The sequence below is a fragment of the Lates calcarifer genome, linkage group LG8 (assembly GCF_001640805.2).
Source record: "Lates calcarifer isolate ASB-BC8 linkage group LG8, TLL_Latcal_v3, whole genome shotgun sequence".
Taxonomy (NCBI): domain Eukaryota; kingdom Metazoa; phylum Chordata; class Actinopteri; family Centropomidae; genus Lates; species Lates calcarifer.
Window position 1 is genome coordinate 16,484,222 of NC_066840.1, and position 10,089 is coordinate 16,494,310.

General features: G+C 40.6%; 1 long non-coding RNA gene across 1 annotated transcript; it reads right to left on the reverse strand.

Annotated features, from left to right (window-relative positions):
* Window positions 1-6,110: 6,110 nt before the first annotated feature.
* Window positions 6,111-7,443, reverse strand: LOC108895410 (uncharacterized). The gene is made up of 3 exons (XR_001962952.2): window positions 7,385-7,443; window positions 6,881-6,950; window positions 6,111-6,350 (listed from the first exon to the last, which is right to left on the reverse strand). It is a non-coding gene; the product is annotated as an uncharacterized LOC108895410 (long non-coding RNA).
* Window positions 7,444-10,089: the final 2,646 nt, after the last annotated feature.

Consider the following 10,089-nt stretch of genomic DNA (forward strand, 5'->3'; position numbering starts at 1 on the left):
CAGTGAGGCAATATGCTGAAAAGTCCTGGGCATTGCATGGGAGCCACTCTTCCTCTTAAACCCCCTTTGGGACCACTCAGGGAAGTGTCTGGTTAACACGCAGAGCTGACATGTCATGATAGACAAGAGGTGCACCCCTGAGCCCCGTCAGCCCCCAAAAGACGCCCAAGGTTATATCATCAAGCCTGGGTCAGCTGTATAATTGGGCTCGGGGTCACCAGGAGGATATGGAGCGTGACAATGAGGCTATAGTGTTACAGTTTGTAGCTGGGCAGTGAGGGCCGCCGGTGGGGCATTACTGTGAGGCCAGACGTCCCTTTAAAGAGTTCAAGGTCCATCTGCAAGAGCGGCTCCAGTCCTGTTCACTGTCACTGCTGGAATGTGTGTCACTGCCTGCCAGCCACCAGTACACTGCTGGGAGAGTGGGGGTGGGTGAAGGAGACGCTGGGTATATTGGGTTTGTTGTGAGGAAAAAATAAAACTTTCAGGATGATGACTGAGGTACTGTTGGTAATGAGTGTCAGACACAGTTGCTAACTCTCATGAGGTTCTTGAAATTATTGGCACCATCCCTTTGGCGAGAGAAAGAATAGCAGTGGGACTAACAGACTGGGAGTGTGTGGTGCTTGGTGCCTACTGTGCCTCAATGTATGTATGTATGTATATCACAGAAACAGGCTGTGGGAGTAACATCTGGTTTGCTCCTGGCACAGAGTCCCTGAATCAACTTCTACCACATCATAAAAACCTTTACTGCAGTTGGCTCTCCCACAATACCACCAACAAAGCCCACAGAGCCGCTGACAAACCCACACTGATGGATATTACCCAGCTCACTGCTGTCACTCAACCACCTGGACTCCATGGACTCAAATTATACACAATGTGCAGGCTGTGATTGCAAATTAAGCGCACATGTAACAAGCAGGTGTTGCACAAGTTTTGATAACATTTTTACTATTCTTATCAGTGTTATTCTGTAGTTATGTAGCAATAAGTACATGAGTGCAAGGGTGTGTGTATGCAGTGTTTGAACCAAGACTGCCTGGGAGTAGTACTTTCAAGCTTTTTCCAAAGGGGAAAATAAACCATTTGACTGCTACAAAATAATATTTAGAACAATTATGTGAATTATGTAGAAATGTTAAAAACAGCACGAACAGAAAGAATATTGCTTTGTGTTACCAAAACTGTGGCACTGACATATGTATTGATCAGGGCTGCAGCTAATCTGCTGATTATTTTCTTAATTAAGTGACTAATCATTTTGTCTATAGAGTGTTTGCAAGTAGAAAAACATTTCCTTCCCATCACAATTTACAATGTCCAAATTCATTTTACCATCATATCTGTGATTTTTTCCCATTTTGCTAAAAAAAAAAAAAAAAAAAAAAAAAAAAAAAAAGATTATCATTATCATTATTCTCATCACTACAGTCAGAGGTAGAATCTTTCTGCTACCTAAAAAAGTTAGGTACTTGTGATAATAATGATAAACTACTGGTAAATAATGTGTGACAATTAATGCTGAATATATCAGATATCATATGAATTGGTCCTGAACAGCACTCAGACTCCCCCCGTAGCTGCTAAGCTAACATCATGTTAGTTAATGTTGTGCTTTCACAGCGTGAGATCTGACTTAAGGTGATGAGGATATAGATATGATTTGTAACATCAGTGTACAAAGACTCAGACTATTATTTACTATATGTGAGCGTAAATGTAAGTAGTCAACTGCTATCCAGCTATGCTAAGAGCAGGAAATACAAGCCTAATGCCAGATCAGTTATTGACCAACAGACTCATCACTTTTTTAAAAGCTAAAAAGAAGCAATTCTCACCTCACAATTAAAATCTCAGCAGCAATCCTCTCTCTATCAAACCACCTATATGGCCAATCATTGATTCTACACTTGATTCTATGGGTGTACAGAGGTTGTCATGACAGGACTTTTTATGTTTTAAGGGTGTTAATGGTGTGCTGTGCCTCAAATCCTGTGTGTGTGTGAGAGAGAGAGGGAGAGAGAGAAAGTGCATGCACAAGTCTGCATCTGCCTCTGAAGTGACCATAAAAAAAACTCCTGCAAACTGCGAACAGAGCCTGGAGCCAGGTAAGAGGCAGGAACAACAGTTTGTGTAATGCACCTCAGCTGTGTTAACACCAGCAGCTCTGCAGTGGCGACGGATCACTGAAGTGGTCATAAAAACAAAGCCAGCACAAACACAGGCCGGGAGCATGGTGGTGGGGGGGTCTGGTAAAGGAGGTTAACATACAGAAAAAGGAGCTGGTGACTGCATTTGTTTCCCCTCAACTGCACAAATGTGTTTGGGATTTACTGTAATTTTGAACTTCCGCTGCGCTTTTAAAACAACATGAAAACATGACAACGGCGTCTGGTTAATTTGCACCTTTCCCAGAACTCAGGTCTCTTGTGAATGAGCCAAGACTTCCTTCAGGATTATTCTATACACTGTGCAGCTTAGCCACATTCGCTTTAACTCACAGGCCAGGAACAAAGCGAGTGCACCAGCCCATAGGCTAATATAATCAGGGTCATAACTTTCCCATCATTGGAACGTTACCCATTGATGACGGATGGACTTAGGATATAAACTTCCTTAAGCCCTTCCTGAAGTGTCCTCTTTTGGGATCAAGAGGACACTTCCTTTCCCTTTAGACAGAGAAATGTTGGCATCCATCTCCCTGCCATTCTTTGTTAATTGTAGTTACACGAGCATGAAGGTGTGTTGTCTATGCAGAGGTCTGGGGGTACTAGTGAAAGCTTTACGATCATATATGAGCTGGTAAACAAGAAATCCTCAGGGAATTTATGTGACATTGTAAATCTGTGCAAAGCCAAAGTGTTGTGTTGTGCTGTCATGTTAAAAAGAACCTAAAACTTTTCATTGAGCAGTGACTTTTTTTACAGGAATGCTTTCTATTGTTTGGATGCTTGTAACATTAAAAATTCCTCATGCCTTCCTCACGAGTTATATTTTTAACAACACACGATGTAAACAGGTTCAAACAAAAATCTAAAGTGTCCAGTTGTCCTTGAGGTCTTCTTTGATAGCCCTATCTCTAACCACACCACATACACATGTACACATAGTGTGCTCAGGGCCAGGAAGTGAGTGAGCAGATCATACGGGTGTCACCCAAAACGGCATCTTTATCAGCTGTGTGCAGGGCACTGATTATCTGACAAAACATCCTGGGTTTTACCAAAATCGTTGAGGAGTTCCATTCAGGGTCATGTCAGTAGAGCCCACTCATCTTCTCCCCTAACCAAAAGCATTTAAAGAAACAATTTGCTACTGATCAGGGGAACTGTGCCGTGTTATTATCTTGTTAAGGCCGGTTAAGAGGCCATGTCTCCGAGGGCTGAGCTGACCCTGTCAGGAAGGCGTCACTTTGCTTTGCAGGCTGCCATGTGACCACAGAGGGGTTAACGGCGCAAACTTCTTTGCCACATGGACACTCAAAGAGACAAACACACACTCAAGGACAGACAGCAACATGAGTCACTTCAATACCCTCAAGGTATTTCCCAGAAGTGTCTCAGAGGAGTCAAGTCTGCCAAGAGATGTTAAATGTTTTTGTCTGAGCCTGCAGACAATATTTAGAAAAGCTATTATTTAGTGAACAAAATGTATATAAATACCAATATTACAGAATTACTGTTTGTATAAATATATAGAGGCCAAAATTAAACAATTCAGTTGTGAAGACATGATAGGCAGTGAATCATGTCACTACAGTAGCTGCACCAGCTAAAGTTCAAATTAGCACGTCGTAGTTTTTGAGTTATACTATAAATTAATATCAAGGAGCTGCATCATACAAGTTAGTTCTTATATTGTATACCTCCCGAAGAAGGTGTAAGTCATTCTTTATCATGTGACGTAATGGCAGAAAGACAGAGACTTCACATTTACTGTGACACTTGCATGTTTAGTGTTATGTTGTGGAGATGAGTGTGATTTTAAGTTGCATCTACTGGAGATGGGAAATGATGTTTCTTGTGCCAAAAACCTGTAACTGATTACGTGTTGATGGATGTTTTCAAGAGACTTTTGTTTGTGTTCTTATAATTCATCACCATCTTTATGTATGACACAGCCATCCACGCATTAGTAAGAAAACATCAAACTACAGCGTAAGCAATCAGTAAATGAACATTGAATTATTAATGATCTAACAGACAAAAACACCTTGATAGTGCACATGTGATTGCAAAATTATACTCTCAAGTCTCTCTCATTATTTAGTGGTGGCTTTCATTCCCTGTGACAATGTTTTGATTGTGGTCGACTTAAATTATGGCTGAGTAAACATGATATAAATGAACAAACTGGTGAGTTGAGTGTGAAACTAAGTGCTTAAAAAATGGCAGTTTGTATTATTACAATCAAACTTATGATCAAACTTACATTGATTTGGTGCAAGAGGCTACAGGATTTGCATTTCTCAGGTCTTTGCCATAAAAATTCTCAAGTTAATCAAGAGGAGAAGGAGTAAAGTTTCATCACAGCATTCACTCTGACTAGAATTTGGCAAGGGAGCGTTATTCTAAAACAACCCAAACAACAATGATTCAGAAAACAGCGGTCATGTTGTTACTGGATTTCTGTTCCAGTTTAAATAGCAAAGAGAAAAACATAACTGATTGCAGTGGGCGCTGGGTCGCAGCCATTCAAAGGGAAGACAATGATGTCGTGACACCCGCTGACCTATAATTGCCGACAGCAGAGCGCCGAGGGGCAGTGATTGGCTGGCTTATAGGGCCCTGTGGCCTTAGAGGATGAGAGCCATCATGCAATTGCACAGGACCTGCAAATCACTGTCAGATGCCCACTGGCTAGACCACTCCACACCAGAGCTATTTTCCCATCAGCACCAGAGGGTTTACAGAAAACAATAAAAGCAAAACGGTTACAGTAAAAAGGAAAAGAATCCTTTAGACGAGTTTCAGTAAAAAAGTGAAAAAGTCTTAGAAGAACAAAGTGTGTTAGAAATGAGAGATTTTTCTTTTCTTTACGCAATGCTTGACTCTCTGATAATGACAGACTTGAGTGCATTGAAAAGAAAACATAATGCATTAAAAGTAATAAAGCTAAAGAAATGTTGGCTTGCGAGTTCTGTTCAAAGAGTTACAGAGAAAGAAAGCAACGTGTCTAATAAATAGTGTAGAGACATATCAGTTAGCGAGGAAGCATGTGGGTGATGTCCATCCATTTCTAATCTGCCAATGCAGATTAGGTGAACTCTATTTAAACCATAATAGCAGATTTCCTTAAATCACTGCCAAAACTCCACAGTTTAACAAGCTTTTGAAGATGTTCTAGAAAACTGTTCCTATTAGCCCGTCAGGCAGTTTCTGATCTTTTAATGCAGGTCAGCTCCCAGACCTGCAGCTGCATAGAGAAAGACAGACCAAGAGAAGAGGGTAGGGGGAGGGTGTTGGGAGTGGGGGGTAGGAGTGTGGAATAAACCCAGAATCAGCAGCTCTGCCTCCTTTCTTATCTGCTCTCACAGCCAGCTGAGAAGCACACAGACACAGCACTCTCAGACACAGCCAAGCTTTCCTGGCATCTCTCCCCCGACTACGGAGAGATGAGTTTGTCCTCCCATCTACACCTCTGTGTGAAGCCCAACACACATCAAGCAGCAGCAGCAGCCACGAGCGCATTTAATTGGCCAGCTGTCTGAGTGGTCAGAGCTACAAATTACATCAGAAGCAGCAGACAGCAGTTTTGTTTTCCGACACTTGCTGAAGCTGTATAGGAGCACACATTAGAAGTGTACATGAAGAGTGCAAGCACAAGCCATGTATGCTAATAACAGAGAATTTTTTGTCCTTGCCCATACTTTCCCACTGGAGCGAATCTGCACTTTCTCATTTCTCCTTCAGGACATTAATTGATTAAAAATTCAACATATGGTAATACAAAGCTTGTGAGTGAGGCTCAGCTCGCAGGCAATAGATGCAGTCAAGTCCCCACTGTAAATCAAAGTGATGTCTTATCAACTAATTATCTCCACCGAATTGTTTATCAAACATAAAGCCTGAAGACTTTTTTCTCCTTTGCTCCTGTGTCTCTGTGTCTGCCTATGCTAGCTGTGTGAACTGTATGTGTGCGTGCGTGTGCTCTGGAGCTATATGTATGTGTGTGTGTGTGTCAGTAGGTGACATCTCTGGATAACATTGCATGTAAGGCTAATAAACACAGACATCAGCAATATACAAAGTACACTGACCGTGGATGCCACAGGGAGACACAGTGGAGATGAGTCAGGAGGGCTGGAGGGTGGAGAAAATGATCCAAGGGCCAGCAGGTTAATGCTGAAAAAGAGCACACATTGCTTTTATGCAAGATGCGCTCAAAATTTTTGATGGTGGTTTAATGCACTTCTTCTAAATTGTGTCTACTAAATGAAGGTAAAATAATAATGTCATATAATTTCTATTGAGTCTTATGCAACTGTTTTCTTCCAAAATAAGGTGGGCAGTTTACTTAAGTTTAAGGTTTGAGACTGTTGACAATGGATATCCCCAGGCAGAGATGCTGTGGATGTTGTAACAGTCTGGTTTGGCCAGCTCACTTAATATCAATGTGTTTGAGTCACAGAGACAGGCATCAAGTCTTTTTAAACGTAAATCCCTAAAAAACTTTGAAAAATTCAGAAAAGCCTTGAGCTTAAAGTGACACAAATAAAGACATAAAGAAAGAGAGAACACTTATGCTCATGCTCCAAAATGCTCGAAGACTAAAAAAACAAATCCACTGCATGACACCATGCATGCCACTCCCTAAAAACACTAAAGCCGTATAAGAAGGAATCAAGGAAGATTAAGAGAGACATGATAAATACCTTCAAAATGTGCTGAACACTCCACTGAGGTGAATTTACTGCGATGTATCATAAAACAAGCGATGGCATCCTGTGTGTATGAGGGAGAGAAAGTACACATGATAAAGTAGACATGATAAATGATTGATCAGATGATCAGTGTTTTCCAGACAAAGAAAGAATCAGGTCCAGAATTACTGGATTGCCTGATGAAGAGATGCAAAAAGATGCATTGACATAACACAGTACAGATGATGGACAAATTGTTGTTTAAAGCATAAATAAATGTAAGCTAACCACTGTGACTTCTCTACACGCTAACAGTGACGTAATACGTAGCTACCTAGCAACACTGCGTCCATAAACGTCGCAAATTAGCCAAGCTGAGGGTAAAGAGAGCAGAATTTCTTTTACGGTAACTACGTCAACACAACATTGCAAACGCTTGCTAGTTTGATCACCACCATTTTTTTCTTATTTTATCCTTCAAACAGTTAAGCCAGTCCACAGTTAGCTTCTGCTTACCGGAAGTTGCACTCTCCTCTCCCACCATCACCATCATCAGTCACAGGTGCTGAAGAAGGTTTTACAGCAAGATGTCAGATGATAGTTGCCCTGGTGACAGTGGCTGAACCATAATGCATTACATTTTTGAAATGTATTGATGCCACGCAGTAGTTGACATACAGTCAACATAAAGTAAATAAAAAATAGCTCTATACCAAAAATGTATAGATGTTTTTAAAAAATGTATAAAAAATGAATGTCTTTTTATTATTATTGATCAAACAAGAGGTTGATTTTTGCACAAATATGGCAATGGGGATCATCACTGACACAGACTGATCTAGAAAGGAACTTTATCACACCAGAAATCTTATTTATAAACAGCTGTCATCCTGTGTCCCTGCCTTTAAAACTGTAATTAGAATCCAGGACAGGTCTGCATATAATTCATCAACCATATTAAACAACTTTGAAAATCCAAACTGAACCAACCCACAGTTTACACTTAATGACACAGATTTAGGTAGTTTAGGTACACAACATCATTGTCTGTGGGAGCTGGGTACATACATATCCTGGTCACTGACATTAGACCAGGATATGTTCCTACTTTTCCTGGAGAACATCTGCCTGCAACAGGTAAACATTAGCAGTTCAACCCACAGCCAACCAATCACCTGTCAGGAAAACACAGCAGGGTAAGGCTCTGAGGTATCCAGTGTACACATGCACTGATAAGGATGACACCAGATTAGGGATGATTTGACTGAGAACTCAAAAGTTCAGATGTGTGGGCGATAGCTAACACACAAACACTGAGGAAAAGCTCAAACAAGTTTACAGAAATATTTCTGGACTCCCTAGATATCATGTTATATATCAAAATGAGGTAATTTAGCAGTAATTGCTGAATTTAAACACAGAGGAGTTGCATTCAATGACCTCAGACAGTGTGGTGAAAGAAAAATGTGCATCCATTTGACCATTAAAGGCCCAGACTTGCCTTGTAGCCCAGTAAAGTTGGCCCACACGGGGCCATCCCTTCAACAGCTTCTCTACTCGTGTAAACATGACCTATGTAAGACTAACAACAGCCTTAAAATTCAAAAAGTAATCTCAGTCCAGGGAGACTAAAAACCAGACCAGGCACTTTGAAAATCCCCAAGTATGTGTGCGCCAAACACATGGCTTAGCGGAGATAGAGAGAGAAATTCAGTGTCGCATTCTCAACTTTGGTTTTAAAGATAAATCATTCGTCTGTGTGGCGGGCTGGAGGTGAACGCCATGTGTTCCTGTCATCACAGGTTCAAAACCAGCTCATGACCTCTGTTAGACATCATCTGTTTCCTTCCCGTATTTCCTGCCATGTTCCACTGAGTAATATCTAGTGAAGCAGGGGTTTCCTCAAAGGATATAACTGATGTCTGAGCTCTCTTTACATTATTCCTACTGATGCCTTAAAAAGAAGACATCTGCTGTTATTTATTTTTGAGCAGCATAAAAACAACACTGACATGACACTGACAAAATATCTCAAACACAGTAATCCATCACAGACAAAAGTTTTTTTTCCACAGTCTCTGTATATTATTATTTCACTGTGAATGACTTGACTGTTTTCATATCAGTCAGTGCATTATAGTACACGTCGCCTCCAGGAAATAATCCCCCAAAAACATGTCAGCTCACAAACTTTATTGTCACATTCATGTCTTCTTATTCAGGGAATTATAGTTTTGTAGAGCAGTTAATTTCAAGCAAGGCTGGCAGCATAAAGTTATGACATTTTAAAACAACAAGGAGAGATCAGGAGTTGAAAGACACAGTACAGCGTGCAAAACCCTGTCTCCTAGAAATTAACTTTTTATTCTAGTAATTTGTTTTGTCAAATACGTTTTGAAGGAAATGTAATTGCTGCATGGATTATGTTCACTGGCAGCTTTTAAAGTTGAGGAGGTGCTATGTTCTTGTACTGCACAGAAGTTGTAGGGAAGAGGTGAAAGAGGGGCAGGGCTTTAACACCAAAGACTGGTGTTCAAATCCAGACAATCCCACATGGGGCTAGGGTTTGGGCAACAAAAACACTGGTTTAAAAAAAAAAAAAAACAGATTCTGTTTTTAGTTAAATGTTGAAAGAGTGGTCTTTTTCTGTATTTATCAAAGGCCCCAGTCCTCCCCTGAGTGCTGTGTGTGACTAATCTCATCCATACAGACATTGACATTTGTTGCTACATGCAGATATTGTATTTCAGCATCAGATACTGTAGGTGAAAATATGTTGTCTGTGAATAATAAAAAATGTAAAGATATAAGACTGTCTATAGCCACACTGTAGGCACAGCAGTGAATTGAGTTAAATGCTAACCTCAGTATGATAAAATGCTAATGTTAGCATGTTACTTCAGTTTGTTAGCATGCTAACATTTGCTGAGGCTGATGGGAATGTCTGTAGTTTTACAGGTGTTTTGTCATAAATCAAAGTAAAAGCTGCAATTTTGACCTGATGGTGGTGCTGGATAAAAAGTCAGGGGATCGTTAATCTTTGCACCAAATTTCATCACAATCCATCAAGTAAAAATCAACCTGAAAAAGTCAGGGGACCATCAAAGTCAGCAGGGTTCATCCTGTGGGGATCATAAATGTCTGTCCAACCCAATAGTTGTTTTCAGTCTAGACCAAAATGGTAGACCCATACAGAGCCATAATGCTAGCATGACTGAAAA